Here is an 11,118-nt window from a genome sequence, read left to right as displayed (position 1 = left end):
TTCTCGACATGAACGCACAGGGGTGTACTTCTAGAGACTCTGGATCTCTTTGAGACAGAACTGCTCCGGCCCCTACTTCGGAGGCATCCACCTCCACTATGAAGGGGAGATCCGGATCTGGATGTCTCAATACAGGCGCTGAGACAAAGGCCTGTTTAAGAGCCTGGAAGGCCTGCTCCACCTGCGGAGACCATTTGGATGGATCGGCCCCTTTCTTGGTTAGGGCAACCAAGGGCGCTACTAAAGAAGAAAAAGAATGGATAAAGCGCCTATAATAGTTGGCAAATCCAAGAAATCGTTGGACAGCCTTCAAGTTGGTGGTTCGGGACCAACCACAATAGCTTGTAGTTTCTTGGGATCCATCCGAAATCCTTCAGAGGAATCTATGTACCCCAGGAATTATACTTGGGACACCTCGAACTCGCTTCTCTCCAGTTTTGCAAACAACTGGTTCTCCCTTAATTTTTGCAGAACTTGCCTCACTTGATTCCTATGTGAGTTCACATCCCGGGAAAAAATCAAAATGTCGTCCAAGTACACGACCACGAATCGACCCAAAAAATCACGGAGGACGTCATTAATAAGATCTTGAAAGACGGCAGGGGCGTTGGAAAGACCGAAAGGCATTACTAGGTACTCGTAATGCCCAGATTGAGTACTAAATGCCGTCTTCCATTCGTCACCCTCCTTGATTCGGATGAGATTGTACGCACCTCTGAGATCAATTTTAGTAAAAATGGTGGCTGACCTTAATTGATCAAAGATTACCGAAATCAAAGGAAGAGGATACGTGTTTTTCACCGTGATCTTGTTAAGAGCACGAAAATCAATACAAGGCCTGAGAGAGCCATCTTTTTTCTCTACAAAAAAGAAGCCGGCACTAAGGGGTGATTTTGAGGGTCGGATGAAGCCCTTCTTAAGGCTTTCCTGGACGTATTCTTCCATAGCCTTGGTCTCGGGGATAGACAAAGCATACAACCTCCCTTTAGGCAGAGGAGCATTGGGAATTAACTTGATGGCACAGTCGTAGGAACGATGTGGGGGGAGATTGTCTGCTTTTCCCTTCGAGAAGACATCAGAAAAATCTATATAAGAATATATAAGATATATAAGAATCTCGGAAAGAGACATGGCTGCTTGGACCAACGGGATGTGGACGCATTGTTCAGAGCAATAAGGACTCCAACGAGCAATCTCTCCAGAACTCCAATCTATGACTGGGTTATGTTTTACTAACCAAGGATGACCCAAGACGATGGGGACACCCGGGCAAGAGGTCAATAAAAACGTAATTTCTTCTGAATGACACAACCCTACGGTAAGCCGCACTAAAGGAGTTTGAAAAGAAATATCCCCGTTAGACAGCACATTCCCGTCTAAACCCCACAGGGTGATAAAACCATTGAGTCTAAGAAAGGGAATACCAAGATTACAAGAAAACTATTCTCTTGAAAAGAGATACAACAAGGAGCTAGTAAAGAATCTTGAGAGGAAAAAAGCTGAAGGCCTAAGTGAACCCTCTCCACGTTCACTTGGCCTGGGCTTTTACTGGCCTAACGGGACAATTGCGGAGAAGATGTCCTTTGCCTCCCCAATATAGGCAAAGGCCGGCACTGAACCAGCGGGCTCTTTCTTCCGAGGAGATGCAAGTTGCCCCTATTTGCATGGGTTCTTCACTGTCCTCGGGAACCAAGGGGACAAATGGAAGCGGACATACTTGTGTCCCTCGCTCGGACCTTCGCTTGTGGAGACGGCGGTCAATGCGAATAGCCAACTCCATGAGTTTATCTAGAGAGGTAGGTACAGGATACTGGATTAGGCTATCCTTGATGGCGTCAGAAAGTCCACAACGGAATTGACTCTGTAAAGCAGAGTCATTCCAGCCGCAGTCATTAGACCAACGGCGGAATTCTGTACAGTAAGCCTCCGCTGGGTACCTTCCCTGTTTAAGGGCCCGGAGATGGGTTTCCGCAGAAGCTTCCCTGTCAGGATCATCGTAGAGAAGGCCTAGGGACGTAAAGAAACTCTCAACCGTTGCCAAGACTGGACTATCGGCCGGGAGACCAAAGGCCCAGGTCTGAGGATCTCCTTGCAGGAGTGACATTACTAAGCCCACTCTCACGGAAGTTGAAGAAGGCCCTACGATCCCCGGCAAAACGGTCAGGCAAATTAACTTTGGGTTCCAGCACCCCTGGATCTGGAGATCGGACTCTCTGTTCCTGAGAAGCAACTTTCAATGATAAATCTCGCACCATCTGAGTCAAACCCTGGACCTGGTCTGAAAAAGTCTGAGGAGTAGGATTCATTTCTAACTCTGCCTGAATGGTTGCTATATAAAAGAAAAATTTATATACAGATGTGTCCACGTACATCTTGGTTTTACTGCACCATGTATGGCGCAATATGGCACACCTTGGACTCTGTAAAAGTCACGCTTTGTGATTTTTCAAAAAAATTGCTTCTCTAATCTATTACTTTATACAAGTTCTACGGCTTCAGAAATTGTTAAGACTCTATCTACTTGCTACATTTGTAAAAACAGCTAAGCCGTGTTTTACATGTTGTGACAAATTGAGAAAAAAGGCCAAGATGTATTTGGACACATCTGTAACCTGTATGGCCGGTTATAATGTTAGGTTGGAAGGCTGGGGGTAGAACGTCAGGCGTGAGCCCGTAGCCGGGACCGCAGGTTAGGACGGCCACAGCAAACCCTACACTCTCTCTGTTGGGTTCCTCTGGCAGATGACTGGCCACTGCGAGAGCTAGTGTTCACCTGTGGCCGCCGCGTCCGAAAGAGCGAGTTATGCCCGGTCCAGCCCCGATGCAGCCAGGTCTTATGTTGGGACAAGAGGCCAGCGATCGTCAGAGGTAACGCAAGAGGTAATTCTAACTACAGGACCTGACTGACAAAACACACCCTGACTGCCGGCCCCAGGCACGGGGACACGACCCAGTCACAAACACAAGGGAGATAATCCTGGGAATCACCACCATGCAAAAACAAACCCCAAAGAATTCCCCAAAACGACAGAGGAATATAACAGGGAAACTGCCCTGCCTAATATTAGAAATAAAGAGACGATAACAGAAAGAGTCCCGCTGCTAGCGGAGACCAGCGAGGGTAATCCAAGAACACGGGGACTAATCCTAAATAATGAAATGGCTGTGCAGCCAGAAAATGAAACTGAGAGACTATAAGCAAACTGCCCACAATGAAAGATAGAGAATTAAGCTCCAATAGGAGCACTCACGTGACCCCAGAAGGGGTAGCCGGGCGAACAGTGGCAGGGATGCACCAGGACTGAGACCAAAGACACTGATAGACAGGGTCAGGGAACAGGCGATGCGACCAGGATAGCTGTCAGAACAAGCTATAACCGGCGCCATCTTGCCTGTGAATATCCCTTAAAAGGGATACTGCAGCCAATGGACTGTCCCTGCTGGGACCAGCCCCCGGCTTCTAATTCACTCAGGTTGCCGAGCGCGCGACTCCCGGCGTCCCCTGTTACCAGGCAACCGCTGGGCGGCTGCAGGGGAACGCCGGGAGCTGATATAGTGACGCCCGCGCCGGGCGGAAGTGACGTCACCCCGCCGGGCGGAAGTGACCGTCGGACGTTCGGCTGAGCCGGGTGGAAGTGCAGTGTGCACCTCCTGTGCACCCGCCCCCGGCCTCCGAGCATCAGAGACGCTGAAAGTGGGTGCCCAACTAACAGGTACCGAAACTAGTGTATCACATGGATCATAAAGCAACTACTGTATGTGTTTGTGTTTCTAGCATTATAGAAGCCATTTAAAGTCGTTATTTATTACTTGCACAGTGTAGCTGCTGTTGGGTTGTATTTAGCATATGTCATACTGCAGTTCTCTGCTTTTTTTCAAACCAAAAGAAAAAAATACTAAGCAATACAAATAATACAAAACAAACAGTAACATATATGTTTATTGAACAGTACAAAAACTTCCTTCAAGTAGAAATAATTTGTTCTTATATATTCCCTTGTGTTCACTGCATTTAGAAATACAGTATGGAAAATGTAAAACAATAATTTGTTTTGACAGCACAAGGAGTTCTACTGTAAGAAACTGAAAAGTGCTGCAACTTAAAAGTATTATTTGCATTATGCTACCAGGGCCGGACACGGGCTGTGGGATGATTTTTTGTAAAGACTGCAGCGGTGCAGTAGCACTGCTGATGCTGCACCGTCGCATCCCCCCCTGTGTCATTAGCATATTGATGCCATGTGACGCTGCTGCGTCATGACGTCAGCTGCCAACGGACACCACACTGCCTCACAAGTTCAACACACCTTCCTAATGAACTCTCCTCGTACACTCGAGTTGAGCGCACAGAGCTTCAGGGTCAGCGCGACGCCGGGTGACATCATCGGAGAGTGGCGTCTCTCCCGGAAGCCGCCTTAGCCTCTGTTGAGCTTTTACACCAGGAGGCATTTACACCAAGGACACCACCGAGGGACGGATCGAACTACAGGAGACTACGGGGGACCTGTGGTCACTACATCTGCCAAGGTACTGCTTTGGTGACTGGGACGCCAGTTCAACTTATACAGCTCCTGAGATCTGCCTGTATCTGGCACTGTGGGGCATGTGTATCTGGCACTGTGGGGCATATGTATCTGCCACTGTGGGGCAAATGTATCTGGCACTGTGGGGCATGTGTATCTGGCACTGTGGGGCATGTGTATCTGGCACTGTGGGCATGTGTATTTGGCACTGTGGGGCATGTGCATCTGGCACTGTGGGGCATGTGAATCTGGCAATGTGTAATTTGCATTACAGTGTGTTCCATAATGTGTAATGCCTCCTTTTTGTGATGCCACGCCTCCTTTCCATGTGGTCACGCCCCTTTTTGTAGCGCGGCTTCACCCCGCAAGGGTCCCGCCTACTGCAGATGGTCCTGTGTGCTCAAAATACCAGGGACGATTTTTGGTCCCAGTCGGGCCCTGTATGCTACTGTCAGCAAAAGGGTGATTAGCTGCATCCTTGTTAACTATTTTTTCCAGACACTACAGTAAGGCAAAATAAAGTGACACTCCCTACTTTACCATGCTTTTCCAAAAATGTACATAGATTTATTTCACTTAACAATAAATACTGTATACTGTAAATGAATCCTTTGAGTGCCAACTGAATTTGTCAAAATAGGTGTGAAAATTGGCAAGCAAACATTTTTATTCATCATAATGACCTGTAATGTTTACCTTATATAGGAAAGATAATCTATTTTTACACAAAATTTGTTATTTGAATTTATATAACAAATGTGAGCGACGCTGGCCTTTTTAGCGGCTATATTGAACATCTCTCACATAGATATGTGCACTCAAAGGGTTAAAGGATAGTTAATATGGGTACATACTGTACTATACGATTTTTTTAACGAAATGCACAATAATGATATCATTAACGATATACAGTATTAGTGCATATAGTTCAGTGTGTTCTCACCATATGGCATCGCTAGTGATATCGTTCAGTGTTTACCCTGTGGGATGTTCTGTTCCGCAGCACTGCCAATATAGTTAATTAAATTGATGGTGGTGCATATCGTATAGTACGTAATAGACTAACAGCATATTTTATTTTCATGCTTCAATTTCTCTGTTAAACCTTTATTTACTTCTGTATTTTCTGTATTTTTATTGAAAGTAAGCAAATTGCAAAAAACACATCCTGCTAATTTTACCACAATCTGATGCTGTAACTCAAATTAAAAAAAAGTGTGTCATTTAGCTCCCTGCAGTCATGCTGTGAAAACAGCAACCAACACTGTTTATGACAAAGTGCTAATTTCTTAAAATAATTTATCGCTTGGGTAACTGTGATACAATTTTTTAGCCTTCCTTATACACTTTAGCAAGTAAAACAAAGTTATAAGTTTTAAGGGGCTCATTTGAAGATTGGTGTGAATGAAGATGAGCTATCATTTACACTTTTATTGTGCTTTTTTCCAGGAGTCTAATGTATCTACATTATTAGAATGAAAGCCATACTGTAGGTTTCAGTAGCGCACGCAGGGGGGGTTTCTGAGTACCCAGAACCCCCCCCAGGAGTCTGAGGGCCCTAGCCTGAAAGCTGAGGGTCCCCTCTTTCCATGGGTATAAGTATTTTAAAAATCGGCCCTTGGGAACCGGAGATATCTGACTTCAAAGCAGTGGTCCCCATCCAAACCTGTTAATTGATCTTCCCAGTCAGATATTTCGGGTTTTGTCTGACTTAGAGTTTTTCTGAGGGTATATTCCAAAAGCTGGGACTCTCCCCCTTTGATGGACACTAGTAGCTTGTCTCTACTATGCCCAGAACCAGAGATATCAGCCTTCTAGCAGCTGGTTACTACTCCAGCTCCACACACCTGGTATGTAGTTTTATATTCTCATTGGCAGGTTGCTCTGCCTCCTGAACACTGATCCCCTAGTCCCCAATACCATTTGGTAGGTGGGATTCTCTAGTTTTTAATTCCATTAAAATCTTAGAAATCTATTTCTGGGAACTGGAGATATCTGCAGTCAAGCAAGCTGTCATCTCACCAGAAAATTATGGATAATAAGCCCACTCCACTATACACCCCTCCTCTGCATATTAAACATCATCCACCACCCTGGAAGTTATGTATCAGGGCCCCTTCATTCAGCCCAATGCCCCCTTCTCCCACCCCATCTCCCACCATCTGTGCAGTAAAGGGGTAATTAGTGGAAATTACTGATCCAGGCCCTACATGCTGAGCGGTTGATATAATACCCCCTACCACCCGGGGGACATCAAAGCTTCCCCCACCCCTACCGCTGGAGGATCGGTAGGGGCCCCAATACACTGCTATGCCCAGGGGTCTACACTGCTGTTGATGCCCCTGTATGTGTATATATATGTATATATATATATATATATATATATGTGTGTGTGTGTGTGTATATATATATATATATATATATATATATATATATATATAAATAATTATTATTATTATTATTATTTATATACATTTGGTCTATCTATAATAATTTAACTGACCCGGCATATACTGGGTCACCTAAGTGTCCATCTCCGTGCTTTGCTCCGCCCCTCTGGAAACCCCCTTCTGAAAATCCTGCGTTTGCCACTGGGTTTGGTTTCCCACTATTAAAAATAGGAAGTAACATCTTGGTAAAAAATGCTCTATTCATTTCTAATTATATAGAAATAGCATGGCCTGTGTGACGTAATTCTTACACGGAAGACGCTGCTGCTGCTGCTGCTGGATCTGTGCCCACGTCAACGTTGAGCCACCTGTGTCCCAGAGCCTGTCAGCCTGACGGGAGAGGGTTACGGTATGCATCATAGACTGTCTCATCATAGACAGTCATATGGTCGACTAATGGTCGACAGTCACAAGGTCAACAGGGTCAAAAGGTCGACAGGGTCTAAAGGTCGACAGGTAAAATCTCAACATGGTTATATGGTTGACATGAAAAAGGTTGACATGGTCAAAAGGTCGAGAGGTATAAGGTCGACATGTAAAAGGTTGACATGGTCAAAAGGTCGATATCCGAAAGGTCGTCATGGAAAAGGGTTGACTTGAGTTTAATGTTTTTAGGGTGTCTATGTCGACATAGGTTGACATGGACACTGTCTAAGTGTACCGCGTCCCCTTGCGTGGCTCGCTGCGCTCGCCATGCTTCGGGCTCCCTAGTGGATGGTAGGGCGGGAAATACCACCTGTCGGCACATGTCGGCTGAAAATTTAGTTAAAAAATGCATGTCTACCTTTTTCATGTCGACCTTTTCCATGCAGAACCTTTAAACCCTGTCGACCTATTGCGTGTCGACCTTGGTTGTTTATAATTCTCCATTTTATCACTTTTGAATCTTAGTGCATCTGGCCCCTTATCTGTAGTCCTGCTGGACAATCTGTTGTGGGCTGTAGTCAGTTTGATACTGTCTTGACCAGAATGTTTACACATATTCCTATTCTGTACTTCTCACCAAAGGTTATCTCTCTGCATCATTTGGAAAGCATGTTACCCACTGACATTCCCTATGGTGAAGCTAACCTGTGAAATATTTGCTAACCTCTCAGTGCTTTAGTAGTACAATTTGTGACTATTGAAATGAATTGTGTGCCATAATTGTGTATAGATTGTAAGCTTTCAGCAGGGCCCTTTTACCTCCATGTCTGTCTGTCACAGTTTGTTCTATCCCTGTTTACAGTTGTAAAGCGCAACGGAATCTGCTGCGCTATATAAGAAACTGTAAACAATAATAATAATTCATCTGGAGTATTCTGAAGATAACAATAGCTTCCTGCTGTTCAAATGACTTCTGTTCAGGAAATCCATTAGCTGTAAGCAAATTGATAATGTGAAATATTGCTACTGTATTCGACAGATCTGTGCAATATTTCTATAAAAGCCAATAATACCAGCATGTTCCATGGTGGATGATAGGAGGAATCTGTAGTAAAGCTGACCCAGGAGAAGCCACTCCCCTGCTCTCATGACATTCAAATCTTACTTTTATGGGCTGCATACAATGCAGAAGCTGGCCTTTTCTCTACAAGTGTTGTACTTAAGCCCTGTCCCCAAATTTAAGCCCCACCCCAATTGTTGCTGGACTTTAGCCCCAACTTCCAGTGATGCCAGCCACCCATCGCCAGGAGGGCAGAGCCAAGGAGCCAGAAGGAGATCAATCAGCTTTATCATCCAGATATGTAAGGAGCTGCCACTGTTCTGGAGTGTTTATAATAAATATATTTGGTGAGTGCTTTAGGGCACCGCAATGTTTGCTCATTAAGTCCAACTAGGTGTTATAACTGATATGCTTTAATACAGTCGGACCTCTAAAAGCATGTCCTTTGTTTCACACTAATGTGATATGCATTTACCCGCAGCTTTGCTCATGTGGATGTCTGTTATTGCTCAGTACGGAATACAAGGGAATATTAACAAAAGGTCAATTTTGATCATTGTTGATCGATTCTTGGTTGTTGATTGATCGATAAAATAAAAAAACACCAAAAATCAATCTTAATCGATTTGTCCTTCCAGGCATCAGCCATTTACTGAGAGATGAATTTTTACATTTTTACATTTATTTTTAAATGTAAGTAAATGCGTATTCTAGCCTAGTCCAAAATTAATTAAGATCTACTATAAATCAATCAACATCAACAAAATAAATAAATAAATATCGATCAACCGCAACATACATCAAACTTTAGTAAACAAACACCACTGATTAAAAAGCATCAAACAGACAAAAATTCACCATTTTTTTCTTTTCATCTCCATAGTTAAATAAACAGTGCATTATTGTTTTATTATATGTGTGGACATATGTTGACTATGTTGTATTGTATACAGTTACATGTTTTATATCACTTTTTCTTATCTTGCAATAAACTTTTGTATTTTAAATATATATATCGAATGTCATATTTTACATTAAATTAATTAATAATGGTTACATATTTAGAAGTGAACATAATCAGGATAGTCGCTTGCTTTGTACTTAGTCTCCATTTGGAAGTTATTAGTGGAAGCACCCCCTAGTGCAACAAATAGGAATAACATACTCTCCATTCAAGCATTATTGAAGGGGTAAGGCTTTATTTACTAAGATGGGAGTTCTATTGAAGATGGGATGTTGCTATGGGAAACCAGTCAGGTTCTATCTATTATCTATTAGGTGCTTAATACAAGAACTAAAATCTGATTGGTTGCACATAGCAACATCCCATCTTTAATAGATGTGCAGAGCAGAACTCTAGGCCACATGCGCACAGTGTCTATTCCCCGCTGCATTGCTAAGCAAAGCAGCCAGTAGGGCTTGGGATCATATGGTCTACAGCATGATGGTCGTCAGTCATTAGGTCAACACCATTAGGTCGACATGGGACAATGTCGACATGGGTCTAGGTTGACATAGGAAAAGGTCAACATGGTTCTAGGTGGAAAGGTCATTAGTTCGAAAGGTCGTTAGTTCGACAGGTCATTAGTTTCGACAATGTTTCGGTCGACAGTCAAAAGGTCAACATGGAGTTTTTCACTGGTTTTTTTACCTGAATGTCAACACATTCGACATGGACACAGTTTAAAGTGCACTGCATCCCCCTTGCATCGCTCCCTGCGCTCGCAATGCTTTGGGCAGTATTTTATTCTCCCACCACGCCCTAGTGGATGGTAGGGCATAAAATACCACCAGCACATGTCGGCTCAAAAACAGTGACCTTTGTCGACCTTTTGACTGTCGACCTAGGCAATGTCGAACTAATGACCTGTCGAACTAATGACCTTTCGACCTAGAACCATGTCGACCTTTTCCTATGTCGACCTGGACCCATGTCAACCATTTCCCATGTCGACCTAATGGTGTCAAACTTATGACTGTCGACCATAATGCTGTAGACCAAATGACCGCATCACGCCAGTAGCAGGGAGAACTCCCAACTGACCCCACACCCACCGAGGAACACTGCCGGCCCCAGGTGGGACATGGGACCATCCAAAAAGAACGGGACGGTCCCTCAAAAATCAGGACATTTGAGAGGTATGGTAAATCAACCCTGTAGTGTATATTCTACAATAAAATAATAAACAATTTCCAGTGTGGAAGATCACTCCCATACATATGTATCCTAAAATAAACCACGTTAAAGTGAATTAGTTTTTACAAAACAGTCATTTTTCACTCAGGTTTAATGAAGTACAATACAAACCTTTTTTGCAGAACACAGATTGAATGTATTCCCAACGTTAGCAGTACAGAAGAAGCCAGTAAATCACTGAGCTATGTCCTCCCATATTCCATGTGGGCTGTATACAAAGCTGAATAGATACTCTGTGCGGTGCCTAGTAGAAGGTATTTGTTAACAGAGGTCAATTAAGTTACTGGCATACTAGGTGCATTTATCACAGAACATGCCTTTTATGTAAGCTTTTTTTTTTTTGTCACAGACTCTTTTTCTTTTTTGCTTTAACGTTCATTTTTATTGGATCTAAGACTTTAACAACTTGCCAAGTTCAACAGAGACCTTAAACAAACACTCGTCTGTCCAAAAGGTACTACTTGAAGTGAATAAGAGGGCAACTGGAGTATCAAAGAGTGAAAAGGGGATATGTGGTAAGGC

The sequence above is a fragment of the Crinia signifera genome, chromosome 5 (genome assembly GCF_055691185.1).
Source record: "Crinia signifera chromosome 5, ASM5569118v1, whole genome shotgun sequence".
NCBI lineage: Eukaryota > Metazoa > Chordata > Amphibia > Anura > Myobatrachidae > Crinia > Crinia signifera.
Note: the sequence above shows the minus strand (reverse complement) of the source record.